Source organism: Marmota monax, unplaced genomic scaffold, assembly GCF_021218885.2.
Source record: "Marmota monax isolate L192 unplaced genomic scaffold, Marmota_monax_Labrador192_F-V1.1 WCK01_AAM20220418_F8-fsc00141, whole genome shotgun sequence".
Lineage (NCBI taxonomy): Eukaryota > Metazoa > Chordata > Mammalia > Rodentia > Sciuridae > Marmota > Marmota monax.
The window spans coordinates 332,156-347,500 of NW_026692981.1; the positions used below are offsets into that span (position 1 = coordinate 332,156).

The 15,345-nt window shown below is 42.1% G+C and overlaps 2 non-coding genes across 2 annotated transcripts; one reads left to right on the plus strand and one right to left on the minus strand.

Annotated features, from left to right (window-relative positions):
- Positions 1–1,907: 1,907 nt before the first annotated feature.
- Positions 1,908–2,150, minus strand: Trnak-uuu (transfer RNA lysine (anticodon UUU)). Its single transcript has 2 exons — positions 2,114–2,150; positions 1,908–1,943 (listed from the first exon to the last, which is right to left on the minus strand). It is a non-coding gene; the product is annotated as a tRNA-Lys (tRNA).
- A 1,843-nt stretch (positions 2,151–3,993) lies between these two features.
- On the plus strand, positions 3,994–4,099 carry Trnal-caa (transfer RNA leucine (anticodon CAA)). The gene is made up of 2 exons: positions 3,994–4,031; positions 4,054–4,099. It is a non-coding gene; the product is annotated as a tRNA-Leu (tRNA).
- The last annotated feature ends 11,246 nt before the right edge of the window (positions 4,100–15,345 follow it).

Sequence of the window (15,345 nt, forward strand, 5' to 3'; positions counted from 1 at the left end):
CATCAGTCAGAATGAGTCATCAAGAATAGCAATAAATGGGGCTGGGGTTGTATGTAGCTCAGGGGTAGAGCGCTCACTAGCATGTGCAAGGCCCTTGATTCGATCCTCAGCACAACATAAAGATAAATAAAATAAAGGTATTGTGTCCAACTACAACTAAAAAAATAAATATTGAAAAAAAAGGATAGCAATAATAATAAATGCTAGAGAGGATATGGAGAAAAAGGAGCCCTTTGACACTGTTGGTGGGATTGTAGATTAGTACAACAACTATGGAAATCAGAATGGCAGTTCCTCAAAAGACTAGGCATGGAACCACCATATGATCAGCTATACCACTCCTCAGTATTTATCCTGAAAAAGTAAAGTCATCATAGTACAGTGATACATTCCTACCCCTGTTTATAGCAGCACAATTCACAATAGCCAAACTATGGAACCAGCCTAGCTATGCAACCAACAGATGAATGGATAAAGAACATATGGCATATATACACAATAAAGATTTATCCATTGTTAGAGTCTGTAAACAAGTCAGGATGGCACCTAGCAAATGTTAGAGTCTGTAAATAAGTCTGGATGGGCCTGGCATTTTGCCAGAGGGAGTGGTTTGTGAGGTGGCGCCAGCGAGCCATTAAGTGTGGAGATTCCTGATTGGTTGACTGATGTATCTAGTTTATGCTAATTAGATAAGCTGTGTGGAATGTATAAATACTGCTCCTGTCCTACAATAAACGGTTCCCACTCCTGCTGTATCAATCTACACAAGTTGTTCGTCACCCCCCGGTTATTTTGCTGCAGCCGGACTGCGGCCATCCATCCATAAAGAAAATGAAATTATGTCATTTTAAGGAAAATGGATGCAACTGAAGACTATTATGTTAAGCAAAATATGCCAAATCAGAAGGTTAAGGATGGTAGTTTTCTGTCATACAGGAAGCTAGAGAGGAAAAAGGAAAAGTAAGATGTGGGTGGATCTAATGAAAACTAAAGTAGAGGAGAGGGACCAAGGGGTGGGAGGTTGTTGGGGGGGGGCATAGTTCTGGGGAGTAATATTGGCTAAGTTAAATTTTTATATTGTGTGCACTATAATATGTTGTTAGAGTCTGTAAACAAGTCAAAATAACACCTGGCATTTTGCCAGGGGAATGTTAGAGTTCATAAACAAGTCTGGATGGTGCCTGGCAAAACGCCAGAGGGAGTGGTTTGAGAAGTAACAAAAGGGAGCCATTAAATGTGGAGATTCCTTATTGGTTGACTGATGTATCTAGTTTATGCTAATTAGATAAGCTGTGTGGAATGTATAAATACTGCTCCTATCCTGCAATAAATGGCTCCTACTCCTGCTGTATCAACGTACACAAGTTATTCGTCACCCACCCCCCCCCCCATTATTTTGCTGCAGCCGGACTGCGGCAATATGTAGCAACAAATTCCATCACTATGTACGATTGTAATGAAAAAATAAAAAATGCGGAAGAAAAACAAGATAGATGTAACATAGTTAGACAAAAATTAACAGATAAACAAAAAAGAAAAACCATTTGAAGTCACACAGACCTCATGACTTTTGATGTACCTGCCTCAGACTTCTGGGTTCACGGGGTTTGTAGGCATGTGACACTTCTACTAGCCATTTCCAGCGTTTTTACAGGTTATCTAAATTGTGGGGCTAGAAGATAAAGTTTGAAAGGAAAGCACAAAAGGGACAGCAAACACAATTTTTAGTTGTTTTAATATGCTTTTCCTTGTTGCCCATGATTCTAAATTTCCTTTAGAAATTCACAAACAGTTGAATTAATTTTTGGAGACAAAATTAAGAGAAAGTAAATCAAGTTTTACTTTTATAACTAATGAGTACTGGTCAAGTATTTCTGAAGTAAAAAGGAATAAACTTACTCATTTTGCGCCTGAACAGGGACTTGAACCCTGGACCCTCAGATTAAAAGTCTGATGCTCGGGCTGGGGATGTGGCTCAAGTGGTAGCGCGCTCGCCTGGCATGCGTGCGGCCCGGGTTCGATCCTCAGCACCTCATACAAACAAAGATGTTGTGTCTGCCAAAAAACTAAAAATAAAAAATAAATAAATATTAAAAAAAAAAATAAAAAAAAATAAAAGTCTGATGCTCTACCAACTGAGCTATCCAGGCCACTCTACCCTTGTGTACCTCTGTACCACAGAGAATTTAGTTTCATCTTAAAAAAATAAATAAATTTACTGAGAATAGCTGGGAGAATCAACCCATGGTTCCAGAGATTACTAGAGTCTTCCAAAAGTGTGGCTCAGTCACCTGAGCAATGTAATTATTGAACAGGTCATTTAACCTTCATATTGTACTGTCATTGAACAGCCAAATTGATTAATGTAAACAATTGTGGGAAGAAGGAAAATTATTCCAATAATTAATTATCACAGAGAGGAATTCATTAGTCTCTGGGGCAGAGGATCCTTGGAGATGGCAATAACAGGCTTCCCCACCAGATTGGAGCGGGGAACAAGAAGGAAGGGGCCATTTTCAGGAATGATTGGAGTAGCTGAGGATAATCCCGGAGAAAATCTAAAGATGGAACAAGGAGATGAAGGCTATCACTTTGACCCACAGCAGGTGAATCAAGTCCTGTTGTCCCCTTTAGTGTTTTTCCTGCACTTCCAGAAACGAGATGTCTTGTGTTCTCCAGAGCTGGGGACCCGGGGAGCAGACTTTCCTCTCATCTTTGCCGGCACAGTTTTTCTTCAGCCTCAACTCATTCAAGACTGGAAGGACCAGTCTGTTCAGGGCAGTGCAGTCCCTTTGCATTCATTCCTTCTTGAGACAGGCTAGGAGCACCTATGCAGAGGGATAACCCAGACAAGACCCCTGTAGCCTCCTCTTGGTGGCTTTGGCTCTCATCCGTCACACTGGGTGCATCTGCGATCTGATTCAGTCCCCACCCCCCTGGCCCTGTGTCTACTTGGAGTGAACAATGCACGTTACAGTCGCGGAGGTTCATGCCTACAGCAAGCTCCCTCGGTTCTGGGCATCTCCCAACACCTCCCTCAAGGCCCGCCTCCAGTTGTGCTGGTAATGGGGAAAAGGAAAGAGGGTGGTTTTTATGTTTTTGTTAGAGTCTGTAAACAAGTCAAAATAACACCTGGCATTTTGCCAGGGGAATGTTAGAGTTCCTAAACAAGTCTGGATGGTGCCTGGCAAAATGCCAGAGGGAGTGGTTTGAGAAGTAACAAAAGCGAGCCATTAAGTGTAGAGATTCCTTATTGGTTGACTGATGTATCTAGTTTATGCTAATTAGATAAGCTGTGTGGAATGTATAAATACTGCTCCTGTCCTGCAATAAACGGCTGCTACTCCTGCTGTATCAATCTACACAAGTTGTTCGTCACCCCTCTGGTTATTCTGCTGCAGCCGGACTGCGGCATGTTTTGTTTTGTTTGTGTGTATATTTGGTTTAGCATTTGGGAAATCGTTTCATTAGGAGAACTTTCCTTTTGAGTTGAAACCAGTGATTCACTGACTTTGGCTTCTGATGTCGTGGGCACAGGGGTAACTAAGGGTGATCCAATAAAACACGACGGCGCGTGTGTGGGGCAGAACCGGGCCTGCAGTTTGCGAGCTGTGCTGCTGCTGGCCCTGGTATCGCATCCTTCACTCCTCCTCGCAGGGGCTCACTTTGCCCATCTCCCACCGGCAGGACGGCCAGACCACCGCCACCGTCCAGCCTCACCGCTCTGCCGAGATGGCTGCAGGTTCTGCGGCTGGAGCGTGCATTATATCTTAATCCACTTACCTCCACAGAGGTCCTCCGAGGGTTGCCCAGGGTGAGGAAGCGCGGTGCGGAGGGGCTGAGGGCGCAGAGGGGGGTGGAGATGCGGAGGGGCGAGGGAGGAGAGGAAGGGTGCGCAGGCAGTTCTGCAGCGCAGCGTCCTAGTGTTCTAGAGGTCCGTGTCCCCCTGGCCACTCACTAACATCAGGATTCACTAGTAACTCCCCCATAGCTGTCAGGATGGCCGAGTGGTCTAAGGCGCCAGACTCAAGCTCTCGCTTCCCACCTCGGGGTTTCTGGTCTCCGCATGGAGGCGTGGGTTCGAATCCCACTTCTGACAGGTGTTCTTTTCTTTGTTCCTTAAACTTAAAAAAAAAAAAAAAATGCAACCTTTCCAGGTAGTTTTGTCGACTCACTTCCTTATCAACATTCTTTCAACTTTCTTAGATCAGAGTGGTTTAGACCTGTCCTTAAGTGGCGGACAGAATTGCTTTGGTCTGTTAAACTGAGTCACCAGTTTCCAACATAAGTATTTCAAACCTTTCTCCACACCTTTGTCCATGAAGTTGTCCTGTTTGCAGCTTCAGTTTGGCCCTCTCCTTCCAAAAAAGAGCAGCTCTCAACATATCTCATGCCTACCCCCTCTGGGATTCCTCTGCAAGGCTGTTCTCCTCTGAGGCCTAACTCCATTTGTCTTCTTTAGGTGGCACTTTATATGCATTTTGGAGTCATCAGGCTCTTGATGTGTCCTACATTCTCTAGGGATTTGCTTCTTCCTAACAGTTCTTGCTGCACTTTATGGGCTTCTGGTGAAGAGTCTGAAGGATTACCAACTCTGCTGCCACTGCCCTCTTAGCAGCACCACCCTGGCCCAACCCATGGCAGCTCTGTCCCTGGCCATGCTTTGAGCACCTTCTGTGAAATGCTGAGCCTCTCTCCATTAGGCTGGCCCAGGCCATAGCAGCCTCCTCATTCCAAGAAAAGCATTTTGGCCAACAGACTGATCCTATTGATGAGCATGGCATTTTTCACATGGATCATGAGATCATGGCCTCCACAACAGCACTGGTGCTCTGATGTGGGGACATTCGCATAGGACAGAGTTCAGGCATCTGGGCTGCCTGTGTGCCACCATCGGTTCTTGGGCTTCAGCTGTACTGTGTGCCCATGCAGCAGACATTCCCAGCAGTGTTCCCACCTGAGGCCACCTCAGGTCTGCAGCATTTGGAGACAGTGGGCTTGGGAGCAGGTGTTCTTTACTCTGTGTGCAACCCCCACCCCAGGACCATGCCCATCCCCTTGATTCACTCCATATCAAGAGTCAGTGTGGCCCCACAGAATGACCACACATCTCTCCTCCCAGAATCCTCAATCGTGGCCTCTCCAGGACAACAGGCCCTTATGACTGAATGATGAAATCTTGCTAGAGGAGGAACAGGCTTCTTGCATGCATAGGACCCCTCTATTCTAATTCCACCAACAAGATCTCTGCCCTCTAGTGGTTACAAGTGGAATGCAGAGTGCGATATAATCAACTATGGAAAGAAACCACATTCTAAGAGTGTAAAATAATGTCTTCATTTTTACATTAATATTCTGACAAGAAATTATTGTAACATGACCAAAACTAAACTACCGATTACATTTTCCTGTTTATGCTAAATAAGACTTTCATTTAGTGAGCTTCATTAATGAAGCACAGGAAAAATCTTTAAGAAACTCACTATAAGATCAATGTAGAGGAAGAAAAGTTTATTTAGAACTTATGGTTTGAGAAGTCTCATTCCATATACAGCCAACTCCATTGCTCTGGGCCCAAGGTGAGGCAGAATATCAAGGCAGAAGGGCACGGTGAAGGAAAACGGCTCAGAACATGGTACCAGGAAACAGAGAAAGACTAAGGTTATCTCACCAGGGACAAATATATGCCCCAAAGGCACACACCCAGTGATCCACCTGCTCCTGCCTACAGTTACCACCCAGTTAATCCCTGTCAGTGGTCAAGGTTCTCATAACACTATCCTTTCACCTCTGAACTTTCTTGCATGTTTCTCCCATGAGCTTCAGGGGGACATCTCATGTGTAAACCACAAAAGTCACACCCCTGTTCAAGGCAGCTTTTTCTGTAAGGCTCTTCTGGCTCAAGCAGTCACATGTGGGGCTGATGACACTTGCTGGGACTGTTCTAGAGTGCTGCAGTCTGGCTGGCTGCAGCAAAATAACGGGGGGTGACGAATAACTTGTGTAGATTGATACAGCAGGAGTAGGAGCCGTTTATTGCAGGACAGGAGCAGTATTTATACATTCCACACAGCTTATCTAATTAGCATAAACTAGATACATCAGTCAACCAATAAGGAATCTCCGCACTTAATGGCTTGCTTTTGTTACTTCTCAAACCACTCCCTCTGGCATTTTGCCAGGCACCATCCAGACTTGTTTACAGACTCTAACATTTCCCCCTTTTGTTTAATTTAAATAACGACCATAGTGGTTTTTACAGAAACACCATAAATAACCTGCTACAAACAGAAGGGGAGGATACAAAATGCCACAATACCAAGCCACTTGATGGCTCCATGCAAGAAGCCCTTGGAAAAATTATACCAGCAAAGATACCGAGTTACAATTTGTTGTAGATTACAGTTTGTCGTCTCAGTCCAGGTAAAACAGTGTCTCAATAGATTAACTTATAGTCCAGGTAAATCACAGTCCAGGTAATTCTGTAGGCAGCTAGCTTAAATCACAGTCCAAGTAAGTTCTGCAGGCAACTAACTTGATCTGAAGTCTCGTCCAGTTTTCAGCAACACTGGAAATTCTTCTACCTTCGTCCTCACTGGCACTGGGATGAAGGCAGGAACTCCGGATGGCTAAAGAAAATCCTGTAGCATTCTACTAAGTGCCGCAGTCTGGCTGGGCACAAATGCCACAGTCTGGCTGGGCACACGATCACGAGCCACCACACAGCTTGTAGATTCAAATAGCAACTCTTTATTCCCAAACTCACACCAGCCGTCTACAATCACGTTCTGGGGAAATCCACGTTCTCTGCCCAAATCCACCTTCTCTCCCAAATTCACCTCCACTGGGCTTCTATCTCCAAAATATACTGTCTGAATCCCGTGAGAACTCAAGGGGAACTCAGGCAGCAGGATACGCCCTATTCCCAGCAGGAATAATCTTAAACCTTAAACCTGGAACCTAAACTGGGAACTCCCTAAACAAGATTATCTTAAAACCGGGAACACCCTAATCTGCCTTGGTCCTTGAGCAAGGTCACTTACATTCAATGTCACTGCAACATGTCAGCAACATGGGGTACGCTGGCAAGGAAATTGTCATACCTACTTGGCTAATGGCTCCCAGCATCTCCCCCCTTCTGATTAATTAAACAACAAGCAATGTGGCTTAAGGACCGTGCCTGGTAGGTTGTCCAATTCAACATATGGTTCTTACCCGTCATCGGAAAACTGACCTTTAGGCGTCAGCCTCCTGTCTTAGGTTGATACCACTGCAATTGAATCATACCCGTCACTGACTACCGGTCCAGCATACAGCCATACTTGTGGATAGGTCTATGCACCAGTGGGGGGGTGAGGTTCTTTGCCTCACCTCTGTTGGCCCCCAAATTTGGCCTTGGTGCCAGTGGGGGAGTGAGGTTAATGTGGCTTATGGACCGTGCCTGGTAGGTTGTCCAATTCAACATATGGTTCTTACCCGTCATCGGAAAACTGACCTTTAGGCGTCAGCCTCCTGTCTTAGGTTGATATCACTGCAATTGGATCATACCCGTCACTGACTACCGGTCCAGCATAAGCCATTGGCCCCCAAATTTTAGACCATCACTAGCAGAAGGGAGGAGGATACAGAAATGCCACGACACCAAGCCAATTGATGGCTCCTTGGGAAAAATTGCATCACTGGTGACACCATCAGCAAAGATATGTCAGCACTACCACAATTAACATGGGGTGCGCTGGCAAGGAAATAAAAATTGCATCACTAGTGACACCATCAGCAAAGATATGCCAGCATTACCACAATTCGCTGCACCAAACGATAGTTACATAGTCCAGGCAAGTTCTGCAAGCAGTTCAAAGCAGAGGAATCTATCAATATGTCCATTTCCTCCCAAAATCCGTTTCCTCCCAAAGTAAGTTGACTCTTTGATTGAGCATTACTTGTTGAGTTCTTCACCGGCACTGGGATGGAGATAGGAATTCTGGCAATGATGCTAAAGAGACATTATCCTGAAAAGAATTATTAAATATAATGAAAAGGAAAGGTGAAAGTAAACAAACAGATCTGTTAACCTACTTTAAAAACAATCCTTAACAGCTTTTTACCTAATTTAAATTAGTAAACAAACAGATCTGTTAACCACCTTTAAAAACAATCCTTAACAGCTGTTTACCTAATTTAAATTAAACCATTTAAATCACGTGAATAAAAAAATAATAATAATTCGGATCCATTTTTTCATGAGCGCTCCTCATACAAGAAATATGGACATACGCACATACAGACATACAACACAAAACACAAGAGTGTACACAAACGTACAACACATAAGAAAATAGTAAAGGCCTTGTAGCTTTACCTAGGTGAAATCTCCATTGCAATGTTTAAAAACTCCACAGTCAAAAAATAAAACTGATCAGAAAAACATTAACCTAGGTTTGTATGAGCTCAAAAAATAAAAATAGAACCTTATGATGTGGAAAAATGCAATAATAAAATAGCTATTGAAAAAAGCATCCTGGTTAATCACTGTCGCAGATGTAAGAATGGCCAAGCTGGAGTTCTGGATATCAACTGGTATGGATTTGAGTCAAATCATCTTCTTTTCGATCTGTAGAAACTGTTTTAGTTAATCTCTCTGGAATCCAAATGGGTTGCTGTTCTCCCTGTGGAAAAACACAAACAGACGCCCGACTCCAGACAATCACTGGGTCAGGACCTTTCCATTGTCCTGTTAGAATATCTTTCCAAAGTACTTTAGGCTTATGTACATTTTTTGGATACATATGCCTTTCCGCAGCACTAAGTCCTGATGAATCCAAATTTAAAAAGTTTAGAGTAAAAAGCGTTATTTTAAGTTTATCTTTGGGGGATATATACCCCCTTCCAATTCCCTCTTTTTGCTTTAATAAGTATATGTCTGTATCTAATAGTTGTCTTAGCTTTTTGCATTTTCTATCTGTGTAATACCTTACTTGACATTTTCAACCATTTTCTATCTTATTTCTATCTTCTAGTTTTTTTCCCTAAGGTTTGTATTTTTACCCTTAGTTGCTTATTTTCCTCCTAGTTTTTTTTTTTTTTTTTTTCCTATTTTGTGGGTATAAAATTCTTGTCTTCCTACATTTTTTTTTTATCTTTCTACATCTTCTTTATCTTTATTCTTTTTAACTTTCTATACTTCTGTCTTTAAAGTTTTTCACTTCAAATTTTTAATCTATCTTTCTACATCTTTTCTCTTTTTTTACCTTTCTGTACTTCTGTCTTTAAAGTTTTTCACTTTAAATTTTTAATCTTCTTTATCTAAATCTTTTATCCTATTATCTTCCCATTTTTTTTAAGTAATGCCTTTAAGATTAATTAGGCTTCGAATGATGCAATAAAGCAATCTTTTTTCCGCCATGAAGGTATCTCGATTACCTTCAATTTAACCTTTTAAAGCCTTTTAATTATCATCTATACTGTACTTTTAAATGTACTTTTTCACCACCTACAACTTCACTCTTTTAAACGAGGCTTAGATTCTGATTAAATCGCTTTAATGTTAGTTTACATGGCTGCCTTTCAATTAAAGGCTTTTTTTTTAACTCCATTGAGAAACTTTGTCTCAATCTGCCATGTACAAATACCTTTTTTTTATTTCTTCTTTTCTCAAGCTTTTAAAGTAAGTCTAGTTTCCTCAAAATTTTTTTTTAAATGGCATTTTATAACTTTTTACTTTACCACAGAGATTATCTCATCTAGAAACATTTCTTTTTCCTTTAACCTTTTATATTAATATATATTCCCACATCTTGAATCTTTTTATCTCTTTTTTAACTGTTAACCCTTCTTATAAATTTACATTCTGAAACAACTCTTATAAAATTTCTGATTTAGATAAATTACTCCACTTTAATAAGATGAAAGACTTTCATGTTTTTTTTATGATACTATAATACTATAATTGAAACCCAACTGAAACTTCTTATACTCTTTGTATATAAATTACACATGATAGAATCTTAACTCTTAGTAACCTTGTTTTAGCAAAGACACAGACCAAAGCAATATTAAACTTTTTCCATTCACCAATTTATGAAAACACACATAATGTTTAAATATATTACCTTATGGAACTTAATAAGTAAAGAGTACTTGATTTCATATTTAGTGGCTGATATTTTAACATTTTAGCTTTGTAAATTAATCAGAACTTTGTAGAAACCAAGATCTTAGACAAGTGTAGCAAACAGAACTAGCCTTCTCTTTCTTGTTGAAGAAAAATCTTTCTACAGGATACCATGATGGTCCCATTGATATACTTAATAACTTGTCTTTAAAAAGCCATGGGCTACATTTTTGTATTGTATCAACATATGCCCTAATTGTTCTTGGTCTCACTGGGGTGTCTCCTTCCTCTAACAATTTCTCTTGCTCGGAGGCAAACAACTTCAAACATTGAGTCAACCATTTTCCCCAGTTTGCCTGAGAAAGTTCTAGGAACAGGCAACTTGAAATAAAAACAAAATAAATCAAAACAATAACACATTGTTTTTTGAAATGTTCACCCATTCTTTCTCTCTTCCTCAAGGGTGAGAAATTTCACTTACCTCTAAGCTTCAGAAGTTCCCCGTACGGGCCACCAAATGCCGCAGTCTGGCTGGGCACAAATGCCACAGTCTGGCTGGGCACAAAATCACGAGCCACCACACAGCTTGTAGATTCAAACAGCAACTCTTTATTCCCAAACTCACACCAGCCGTCTACAATCACGTTCTGGGGAAATCCACGTTCTCTGCCCAAATCCACCTTCTCTCCCAAATTCACCTCCACTGGGCTTCTATCTCCAAAATATACTGTCTGAATCCCGTGAGAACTCAAGGGGAACTCAGGCAGCAGGATACGCCCTATTCCCAGCAGGAATAATCTTAAACCTTAAACCTGGAACCTAAACTGGGAACTCCCTAAACAAGATTATCTTAAAACCGGGAACACCCTAATCTGCCTTGGTCCTTGAGCAAGGTCACTTACATTCAATGTCACTGCAACATGTCAGCAACATGGGGTACGCTGGCAAGGAAATTGTCATACCTACTTGGCTAATGGCTCCCAGCAACTAAGAAAACAACCTTCTGAACAATTTAGTACATTATCTCAAGGTTTTTTACATTTGAAATAAGCATTAATAGTGTTATTACTCATTAGCTTCCAGGTGTGGGAGAACCATTGTAGCTTAGTTATTGGCATTGAAAATGACCAAACATCAGGGATGCCAGTAGTGTCTTTTGCCAGCTGTAGCATCCTGGGCAGCCCCAGATGGCCCTGGGGAGAGTCCTGGTCTCAAACTGCTTCCGGGCTCAGGTTTGGATTTGGGCTTTCCCTGTGGCGTCCTGCTCCCCGGTCGGGGGACGGGGAAGATCCGGCTGCCGCAGCTTGGAAATTCCTTGCTGCACCGTGATCGGCTCCTATACACGGCAGCCTCCATGCGGCTTCACGCACCCTCCGATAACGAAAAGTATTTAGTAGTAGCCTTTTGCAATTTCTTTCTTGATAATCCTTCCTCCTCTGAACTTTTTTCTTCTTTCTGACTAGAGTTCCTGGGCTTCCATCAACACATGCCCTAACTATTCTTGGTTCCACTGGGTGCCTCCTTTTTTCAACAATTAACACCACTTCCATATTTTCATCACAAAGACAATACAATACACTGAGACAAAACAAGACACAAACATAATGTATCAATCTTCTCCATTTTCTCGAAATGGTCATTTTTCCTCTCGCCCTATCTGCCTAGGGACGAGCAGATTGCTCCCGTCCTATCTATGGACAGGCAGCTTTTTTTCGTCACTTACCACCGAGTGTCCCGGGGCTCCCCATAACGGGCCACCATTTGCCGCAGTCCCGCTGCAGCAGAATAACCGGGGGGTGACGAATAACCTGTGTAGATTGATACAGCAGGAGTAGGAGCCGTTTGTTGCAGGACAGGAGCAGTATTTATACATTCCACACAGCTTATCTAATTAGCATAAACTAGATACATCAGTCAACCAATAAGGAATCTCCACACTTAATGGCTTGCTTTTGTTACTTCTCAAACCACTCCCTCTGGCATTTTGCCAGGCACCATCCAGACTTGTTTACAGACTCTAACACTAGAGAACTACCCTATCCATGATGATTTTCTCTACCTGCAATCATCTTTGCAAATAGTCCCCATATAAAACGTAAAAATGAATGCTTTCTGCACAATCCCAGTGAGTTATTTTCACATATTTATAGCTTGAAATATCCATTTTCTAGAAGGCTTACTGTGAAATGCATAAGGCTCATGACCCTCTAATTTATCATGATACCCTATCTAGATGCCACCAAGATTAACCTTTGTAGCTGTTTTTCTCTTGGACTTTCAGATCTCTATTTTACTAAATAATATGCATAGCTGCTGTTATTAACGATGCAAATGTTATCCACATTATTCCCTCTGTGGTCACTGAAGAACTAGCTCTTCATCAGTATGACCATTGCCTGCCACTTTTCTTTTAGAACAGTTACATTTTAGCTTTTGTTTAATTCAGCATTCATTGTTTATGCTATTTCCCTATGAAAGTATTGAACAGAGCTCAGCACTGTTGTGAGCTGATTCTTTATCTCTTGGATGCTGATAATTGCCTACACAGGTATGTCCAGGAGAAAATTCACACATAACCCCATGAGTGCTGAGAGCCACTGCCGAGTCTGTATGGCCCCTGGCATTTTGCCAACAGTATTGATTGACAGGCGAGGCTTTACTATCCGCCTCTGCCGCAACTTTTGAGTTCTCGCACTATTTTGGAGTTCTCATGGGGATTTCCGGGGATTCCCCGAGAGTTCCCATTGGTTGGGGAAGTGCAGGAGGAGGGATTTCCGGGAGAGATATTTCCGGCTGGGGGTTCCTGTACAAGCCTCCTGGTGCGTTCCGGAGGATTCCCCGGGAGCTGTGTGAAGTGTTTTCCTGCAGTTTAAAAATAAAGTTTGTTCCTGCTTCAGTGGCTCGTGATTTGTGCCCAGCCAGACTGCGGCACATGAGGACATGCGTGAAGATGTCTGGCAGTTAATTGCTGTGGCAGGAATTAGGGGGGAATCTTGTTGCAAGGATTCAAAATATGGGGAAAGTCATATGAGTCAGGATTCTCTAAGACAGAACTAGCAGGAATACAGCTATTATTAGTAGCTTGATCTTTCCCTGATGCCAATTCAGTAATGAGGACAAGGTTTTGAGGAAAAAGGAAAAAGAAGTTCTGTTGCTTTGCTAGCAAAAGAGAAACACAGGGGTCTCTTGTCCTAGAGTCTGTGGCTCTCCCATGGAGGGCAGGAATGTGGTAGAGAGCTTTTAAAATGTTATTCAAAGGCTACATTCCAGGTGGTCTTCTCAGGGGTGCTGCAGTCCGGCTGCAGCAAAATAACCAGGGGGTGACGAACAACTTGTGTACGTTGATACAGCAGGAGTGGGAGCCGTTTATTGTAGGACAGGAGGGGTATTTATACATTCCACACAGCTTATCTAATTAGCATAAACTAGAGACAACAGTCAACCAATAAGGAATCTCCACACTTAATGGCTCACTGGTGCCACCTCACAAACCACTCCCTCTGGCAAAATGCCAAGTGCCATCCTGATTTGTTTACAGACCCTAACACAGGGGGTCATAATTCACTTGTAAATTGTGGAGATAGCAATTTCTTAGGTCCTCTGGCACCATCCAGAAGTCTGAATTACTTTATTCTTGTGTGTGTTTTAGTCAGCTATTTTGCTGCTGTGACTAAAATATCAAAGGAGGAAAATTTTATTTGTGGGCTCATGGTTTCAGAGGTCTGAGTCCATAGAAAGCCAGCTCCATTCCTTGGGAGTCAAGGAGAGGCTGAAAATCATGGCAGGAGAGTGTGGCAGAGGAAAACAGCTCACATCATGATCAGAAAGCAGAGAGCGAGGTCTCCACATGCAGATACAAATATATATCCCATAGCCAGGCCCCCAGTGCCCACCTCCTCCAGTCACACCCTACCACTTCAATTACCACACAGTTAATTCCTATCAGGGGATTAATTCACTGATTGGGTAAAGACTTACAACACAATCATTTCTCCTCTGAACCTTCTTGCATTGTCTCACATGTGAGCTTTTGGGTGACATCTCACATCTAAACCATAACTGTGTGTGAATGTAAAAAGGGCAATCTTGCTTCCCCCAAGGTTAGAGAGGAGGAGAGGGAGAAGAGAAAGGGGAAAATATATATATATATATATATATATATATATATATATATATATATATATATATGTGTGTGTGTGTGTGTGTGTGTGTGTGTGTGTGTGTGTGTGTTTTAAAATAAGCCACAGGGTTATGTTCAAAGGAGGACAAAAATGGAGCCCTGTTACACGAGGAATATATGAAGAAATTTTCCATGGTTTAATTCCCCCCTATAATTAACCATGGTCCAAGAATATGATTTGTCTTGATTTTTTCAAAAGAGAACACATTCACATAACTTTTATTACAGCACATTGTTATACTTGTTCTATTTTACTATTAGTTATCACAGGCAATATTTTCTTATGCCTAATTTATGTATTAAATGTTATAGGTATGTATGCATAGGCAGAGAGAGAAAGAGGAGAGAGATCACCATAGGAACTGGCTCATGTGGAGTCCTATGACATGCCACACAACGCCAGGACGCTGGTAGACTAATGGTGCTACTTGGCCCCAAGGCAGAACAAAAGGTCCATTCTGGATTAAGGCCAATATATCCAGTCCCTCTCTGGGCCTCACCAGGAGGGATGAGCTCAACCACTGGGGAGGGCAATCAGGTTCAAATGCTGATCACATCTGAAAGTACCCTCATAGACAGGCCCAGAGTGTGTTTAATTAGATATTCTATGGCCCACTCAAGGTGACATGTGAATTAACCATCGCAGATGCACACCTGTAAGTACCGTAGTGCTTAGAGGACATAAATAATGATAATTATGAGAAAAGTTAGAAATGGAAGAATATGTACTGCCGCAGTCTGGCTGCAGCAAGATAACCGGGGGTGACGAACAACTTGTGTAGATTCATACAGCAGGAGTGGGAGCCTTTTATTGTAGGACAACAGAGGTATTTATACATTCCACACAGCTTATCTTAATTAGTATAAACTAGATACATCAGTCAACCAATCAGGAATCTCCACACTTAATGGCTCACTGGCTGTACTTCACAAACCACTCCCTCTGGCATTTTGCCAGGCACCATCCAGACTTGTTTACGAACTCTAACAATGTACCTAAAACATAATTTACATGATAGAGAAAAAACACGCACACATGTTGCTATATATCCTG